This window comes from Sinocyclocheilus rhinocerous, unplaced genomic scaffold (genome assembly GCF_001515625.1).
Source record: "Sinocyclocheilus rhinocerous isolate Xijiao unplaced genomic scaffold, SAMN03320098_v1.1 scaffold299, whole genome shotgun sequence".
Lineage (NCBI taxonomy): Eukaryota > Metazoa > Chordata > Actinopteri > Cypriniformes > Cyprinidae > Sinocyclocheilus > Sinocyclocheilus rhinocerous.
The window spans coordinates 2,358,450-2,365,942 of NW_015652998.1; the positions used below are offsets into that span (position 1 = coordinate 2,358,450).

At 35.1% G+C, this 7,493-nt stretch overlaps 1 pseudogene; it reads right to left on the reverse strand.

The window, feature by feature from the left end:
- Positions 1–7,216, reverse strand: part of LOC107715397 (calpain-1 catalytic subunit-like) — a 9,579-nt pseudogene extending 2,363 nt beyond the window's left edge.
- Positions 7,217–7,493: the final 277 nt, after the last annotated feature.

A 7,493-nucleotide genomic window follows, 5' to 3' on the forward strand; every position in this document is an offset into this window, starting at 1 on the left:
TGTATATGTATATGTATATATATATATGTATATATATATGTATGTATATATATATGTGTGTATATATGTACGTGTATGTATATGTGTATATATATACGTGTATGTGAGGTTTGGTTAGCAGTGACTGAAACGCAGCTTTACACACAACTGCCAGTCTGCATGGAGAGGATCTTATATATATATATATATATATATATACATTTATATGCACTTATATACATATACAGCTTAATTAAAATATATTAAACAAATTCAGTTTGAAAAAATTTAATTGTAATTATATTTCTAACAATTTTGAATATTTAATGCGCTGTAAAAATATTATATGAACCAAATTAAATCAAATTTTCAATTGTTCATGCTCTGTAAAAAGATAAAATTAACCAAATTCGATCAAATTTTTATTTATTCATATTCCTAACCATTTGGAATATTTATTAATGCTCCATTAAAAACATTATACTAACCAAATTCAAATTATTCATATTGCTAATAATTTTGAATATTTAAATGCTCCATTAAAAATATTATATTAAACAACTTCAAAGTGCCATTTATTTATTTTATAACCATTTTGAATATATATATATATATATATATTAATGTTCCGTTTGAACAAAACAAACATTTATTCTCAAATAGTCACTCACTGAGAGTCAGCAGCCTTTTCTGAGAAGACCCTCAGCACAAAGTCTCCTTCCTTCTGGGGCTCAAAGGTGGAGGGGACGATGATATATTCCCCCGCTGGCAGGCAGAAACGCGAGCTCACCTCTCGAAGGTTGATGAAGAGCTCGGAACGAGCGCTGGACGTGTGGGTGAGGAAAAAATCACGCTTCAGATGCACACCCACCCGGCCCAGATACTGACAGGGGAGGAAATTCAGATCATAACACACTGTACTGTATGTGTTGTCAGCTAACTGACCATGTGCAGGATCTCTCAGTGCTACGCTTCCTAAACTAACAATCAATCTGCAGTTCAGGCACTAACCTGACTGATAACAAATGGTTTACCGATGTTAATCAGTGCTGATGAGTTTCATTTATCTGGCACACATCTCATGCCTCTTCAGGGACCTGTAAGATTCAGAAATGACGTTTAGAAACATTACTAATTAATAACAAATATGCATAGTTTAGTTATTTCTTTGTAATCAGAGTCACTTTTTTTCCTATAATATTTGTTATTTCCACTAACATAATATATGAAACACTAGGGCTAGTTGTCACACTTTTTAGTGAATAGAAGTGTTTATTTTATTTGAAAAAAGTCTGTATAAAACATATCTTAAAGTCATATAGTTGTGAGATAAAACCTGTGTGACAAATTGCCCCAGTCTTCTCTGTAATACGTACAAATATTTAATAAAAAAACAATTCATTCTAGATATTTAAAAAGCATTTAGAAGCTGATTGATTCTGATGAACAGATATTACCCAACCCTCTTAAATTACTTATAAAATGAGTTTTCTACCTCATAAATGGCAAATCCAATCGTTTCCATGTCTTTGCCCTCCCGACGTAACTTCCTGCGGTTCTTCTGCATCTGGGCCACTAGAAAAGTGCAGTCTTCTTGACTCTCAGTATCTGGTTCCTGCAAGACTATTTTAAACTGGGGATTGATCCAAAATGTTGCTGTGTAGAGAGAAACAGATTTTAATGTGAGATGTATGATGAGTATGTAATGTCAGTTCACAAGCATCCTAAAGACTTTCATAGGGAACGTGCCTGGATAATTCCTGCAGCCGCCAGCAGTGCTTCCTCTTCTCCATTCACCAGGATACACGGCTGTGATCCACTTCTTCACCTCGCTGCTCTGTAGCGCATCCGGCGTCAGGTTACAGATCTCTAGTCTGCTGAACTCTCGCATGAAGTCACTGAATGACATCCTGTGTGTGAACAACACTCATATTTAAAACTTGAAGGAATAGTTCAGAAGATATTTTGCTAAATGTTTCAGTGCTTTGAAATGTTTCAGTACAATGAAAGCTATTGGGGTCCAGTGTTGCTTTTGACCCCACTGACTTTCATTATATGGATAAAAACAGCTGAAGCATTCTTCAAAATATTCTTCACAAGTTTTGTGTTCCACAGAAGAAAGTTTAATTATATATATATATATAGCAAGTGAGGAACAAATTATACTGATATAAAAAGAATAACACAAGAAACACACCAGAATTCTCCGTCCTCTTGGTAGTTGTGCAGACGGGACCTTACAGATGGGTCAATTTCACGCCATTCCCTTGACCTGAATCAACAGATGGTGATAGTATTCAACAAAGCTATTTGATATTATTCATTATTATTTTAGGAATAATTTTCCCCATCCACCCCTCCTCTTCACATCACTCTCACTCATCACTCCAGGGTCCCGTCCACTCCACCTCTCCCCAAGGGTTTCTGATGTGCAACAGCTTGGTGGGCTTCCCTCTATACTCCACCTGGCCAACAACAGTGAAGTGTCTGTAATTGGTTGAGTTTTTTTTGTCAATAAAAATCCAGCACTCACCTCCTCCACTCCAGTAATGGAGTATGCGTGGCCTTTCACTAGTTTTTTTAAAGGTGATCGCCTCCATGTCAAAGAAACTCGTAATCTAAAAATGAATATAAAATAAACTTTAGTACTTCAGAATATATTAACAACAAACCAAATATGAGATAATAAAGTTTGGTTAGCATGGCCCCTGCTGGTAGATACCAGCCAGGTTTCAGTCAGGTTTCAGGCCCCACCATAGCACAGAAACTGCACTTGTTAAAATTACAAATGACTTGCTTCTTGCGTCAGACCAAGGCTGTATCTCATTGCTAGTTTTACTTGATCTTAGTGCTGCGAGATACTGAAATAGCACCATTTAAACCAAAAAGCTTTATATTATTAAAAAAGTATAATTTTATTATATTATATTATATTGTATTGTCTGGTGACCCTACATAGAACAAGCGATTTGGAAGATGGGTGGATATTCTATTCTACAGCCCTACATTGGATATTAAAAATTTTATATTAAACAAATTACATCAAATTTTAATTGATTTACATTTTTAACTACTTGAATAATATATATATATATATATACATACACACACACACACAATTTTAATTTAGATTTCTACATATGCATTAAAATGGGAAGTATTAATATTTTAAAATGTATTATATTATATTATATGTGACCCTGGACCAGTCATAAGGGTCTAAATTAAATTATTATTTAAATGTATTATTATAAATATATAATAATATATAAATTATTATTAAATTATTTTAAATTGAGATTTATCCATCTGAAAGCTGAATAAATAAGCTTTCCATTGATGTATGGTTTGTTAGGATAGGACAATATTTGGCCGAGATACAACTATTTGAAAATCTGGAATCTGAGGGTGCAAAAAAAATCGAAATACTGAGAAAATCGCCTTTAAAGTTGTCCAAATGAAGTTCTTAGCAATGCATATAACTAATCAAAAATTAAGTTGTGATATATTTACGGTAGGAAATTTACTAAATATCTTCATGGAACATGATCTTTACTTAATATCCTAATAATTTTTGGCATAAAAGAAAAATTTATCATTTTGACATGTACCGTGTTTTTTTTGGCTATTGCTACAAATATACCCCAGTGACATAAGACTGGTTTTGTGGTCCAGGGTCACATATTATATTATATTCATTGTAGGGGTTAAAAAGTTTGAAACGGACTAAGATTTTCCCAGACTGCTGTATTTTATGTCACAGTTCAAAATGATACCAGCTTGCTCTAGAAATTACAACATTTTGACTTGATTGGTTATGTTGTTCCTGAGCACTAACATCTATGGAGCAGCCCATCAGGGAGCCTCTCTCCACAGCTCTTCTGATGATGCTGAAGAGCTTTTTTCAGCTCATACATCTCTGTCACTCCTCCAGTGAAGTCCTCAAACCCCTCAGACGTACAGCCTCCCGACAGAGCCTCATAGCAGCCGTTCAGCCTGTCACATCCATAACAGTGAACTCATTACACAAGCACACAAGATCCTGGGCTGAAGACTACCCTTCTTACTTTGCATATGCCTTCTCCACCAGGGCGCTCCAGAACTCTGCTCCCTCAGCTGGGTGGACGAAAAGTAGCTTCCCGTCTCTGACAGGCAGCCGGTCATCAATCACCACATCCACCCAGTCCCCGAACTGCCAAAACTAGAAAATCCATGTCACAAATCATCATGTCACAATTATTGTAATGAAAAAGATGACAACTCTGAAGATTTGACATTCTCTTACTATGAAATTTTGTTTGTTTCTGTGGAAATGTTCATAATGCCTAAATGCATGCATGTCTGATATTGATGACAGTTAAGAGATTTTGCAGTTTTTCAACTTGTAATTACGAGTTTGACATGAATGGTTTTTACTAGTCAGGAAACTTGTAATTACAGAGATGACATGAATGTAGCATTAAACACCAGTGCACACAGTGGGGGGATGGGTGTACTATATTTTTGGAATTCACTGTAAATATTCATAAAATTATGTGTTGAATGTCCCAGATCACAATCTTCAGTATTAGGCCTCAACAACAAGGATTTTTTTTTTCTGCCATCTTAATTGGTCCAGTCATTTTTTATTGCCCCTAATATGATTAATATTAAATTTTTAGCAACACATTTCTATATACTATATAATACACTACCAATCAAAAGTTTGGGGTCAGTATAATTTTTTAGGAGTTAACACTTTTATTCAGAAAGGACACATTAAATCGATCAAAAGACATTTATAATATTACAAAAAGTTCCTGTTTCAAACAAATACAGTTCTTTTGAACTTTCTATTCATCAAAGAATCATCAAGAAAAATTTATCATGGTTTCCACAAAAATATTAAGCAGCACAACTGTTTTCAACACTGATAGTAAGAAGAAAAGAAGATAACAATAAGAAAATTTCTTGAGTAGCAAATATTAGAATGAATTCTGAAGGATCATGTGACACTGAAGACTGGAGTAATTATGCTGAAAATTCAGCTTTCAGGAATAAATGACATTTTAAAATATATTAAAATAGAAAACAGTTATTTTAATAATATTTCATAATATTACTGTTTTACTGTATATTTATGAGCTTTTGCTTGGTGAGCATAAGAGACTTCTTTCAAAAACATTTAAAAAATCTTAACAATCCGAAACCTTTGAAGACTAGTGTATTTTATTAAACATTAGGTTTCTGGTTCAAAAAAAGATATATATTTGATAACGACATACTGTACATTTGATATATTTTAAATATGCAATAACAATTTGTGCATTTCTCTTCCTATGTAAACATTAGTACACTAGGTGCTGCTGGCTGTTCTCCACGTCTCTCTGCAGCACTAATGCTCTGGACATTACACGCATTCACTGAGTGACTGAGCCTAAATGGCTCCTGGCTGGAGAACAGAAGGGGAATTTGGCAGAGGCGAGTTAAATGTGGCCATTTTATTTTCTGGGTGAGGCTTGTATATACAGTCATTGCAGCAGACAGAGTGGGCTGACGTTTAGGGACTTTTGCTTAATGTAGATCTGCTGAGCTATGGAGAATCAAATGGAAGTGGAACAGATTGGTTTACACGCTGCATTGAAGAGAAGGACATGTCTGGGATTTTTCACAAAACCACAGTTTGGGCAATGTGGCAGAAAATTAACTAATGGGTTCTAAATTTATTTCTTCAATACTTATAAAATATCCATTTTCTTGTATGACTGAGGGCATAGATAGATTACCTTTATCTACACAATGTCTTTCTTTTATAAATAACTGTCCATATAATTAAAGGTGCACTCAGTGATATATAATTATACTTTATAACATTAGAATTCTAATTCTATATTATACATTTCTACATAATACATAAATGTATTCATATACATCTATATATTAACAATAAAATTAATATTATAATGTTAATTAGAAAAAACAAATCTGCGTGTATTGTGTTCAATACCTGGAAGTGGGAGATTCCAGCATATTGCTGATGGAAGCTCTGGCCATGAGGCACCACTCGATGCAGCAAGGGTTCATTGAGGGTAAGGCACACAATGGCTGCCAGCAGCCAACAATCACCTACAATCAGTATATTAAACATTATTGCATTATTAATATTAAACACAATAATTTGCACTATTGAACTAAACTGAATCAATACTGAACTGAATTGAGCTGAACAATGACATTATTATCATCTGTAGCTGAACTGAGTTTGTGTCATAAATAATGAACTTTGCAACATTCCCACTGTTATTGAACTAAACTGAATCAACATTGAACAAAACAGCTGAATAATAACAAAAATGGTCTTTTCAGAGCTGCTTTACAGCAGACTATATAAATAAAAATGACTTGATTAAACAAACAAGCAAAAAACAGCTGAGATTAACCTATCATGCTTCATTACTCTGGCAACAATATGATCATCGGCAAAAAAGAAATAAATAAATAAACTAAAACTAATTCTCTTGTTTGTGGCGGGAAAGCACCCATGCCATGTTTTTGAGTTCTTCATTGGTTTTGTTCAGTTTTAGTAGCTGCTTGTTTTACCTAGAGCTCCTTGGCAGATGTCAGTGCGTGTGGCCCCGTCTACGATAAAGTGTGGGTCAGTGCAGAACTCCTGCGGTACACAGAGAAGACCTATGGGTCACACAGGGCATAGAAATGACCGGAACATCTCTGCTTGACAGATAAATAGATGTTGATCATCCAGTGTTGCCTTTTTTACTGTGTTATATTATTTTGCAAGTAAAACATGGGGGTGAGTAAATGATGATTTTTTTTTTATTTTGGGGTGAACTATTATGCAAATATACATGCAAATGTAAATTTGTGAGCAAAGCAAAGACTCTGCATAATTTATGTAGGCTGATTTATTTTAAATGTGTGTTTTTGCTCTTACTAGGGTTGAAATATTGGCCCAAACTACAGACTCAGTTTATTCCAATGTTCTCACCGTGGGCCTCATCCAGCGAACACCTTTGGTTTTGGCAGAGCCGGGGCCCAACTCCTTGAATCCTAAAGAAGACTGCTGGGCTGGAAATGTTTCATCCTCAAACAGACATCCACTCTGAAGGCAACGGGCATGCAAGGTTTCAAAATCTTGGCCCAAGAACTTCAGGGCCATGTTGTTTTGACCCAATCCCTCATTTCGATCCCATTCGCTCCTCAAACGAGCAGCGACTCCCATGGCACAAATTGGCTCCATCCAGGACAGAGCTGTCAGAGACACCCCAAAAATATGGATCACTGCTGCATTTATTTATTTATTTACTATAATTTCTACCCCCCCAAATTAACTATTTACAAGCAGATGTATGTTTATGTTTATATGGTTAGTGTTTAAATATAACACACATACAGCTTCTGCTGTTTGGGCCTCATCCAGCGAACACCTTTGGTTTTGGCAGAGCCGGGGCCCAACTCCTTGAATCCTAAAGAAGACTGCTGGGCTGGAAATGTTTCATCATCAAACAGACATCCAC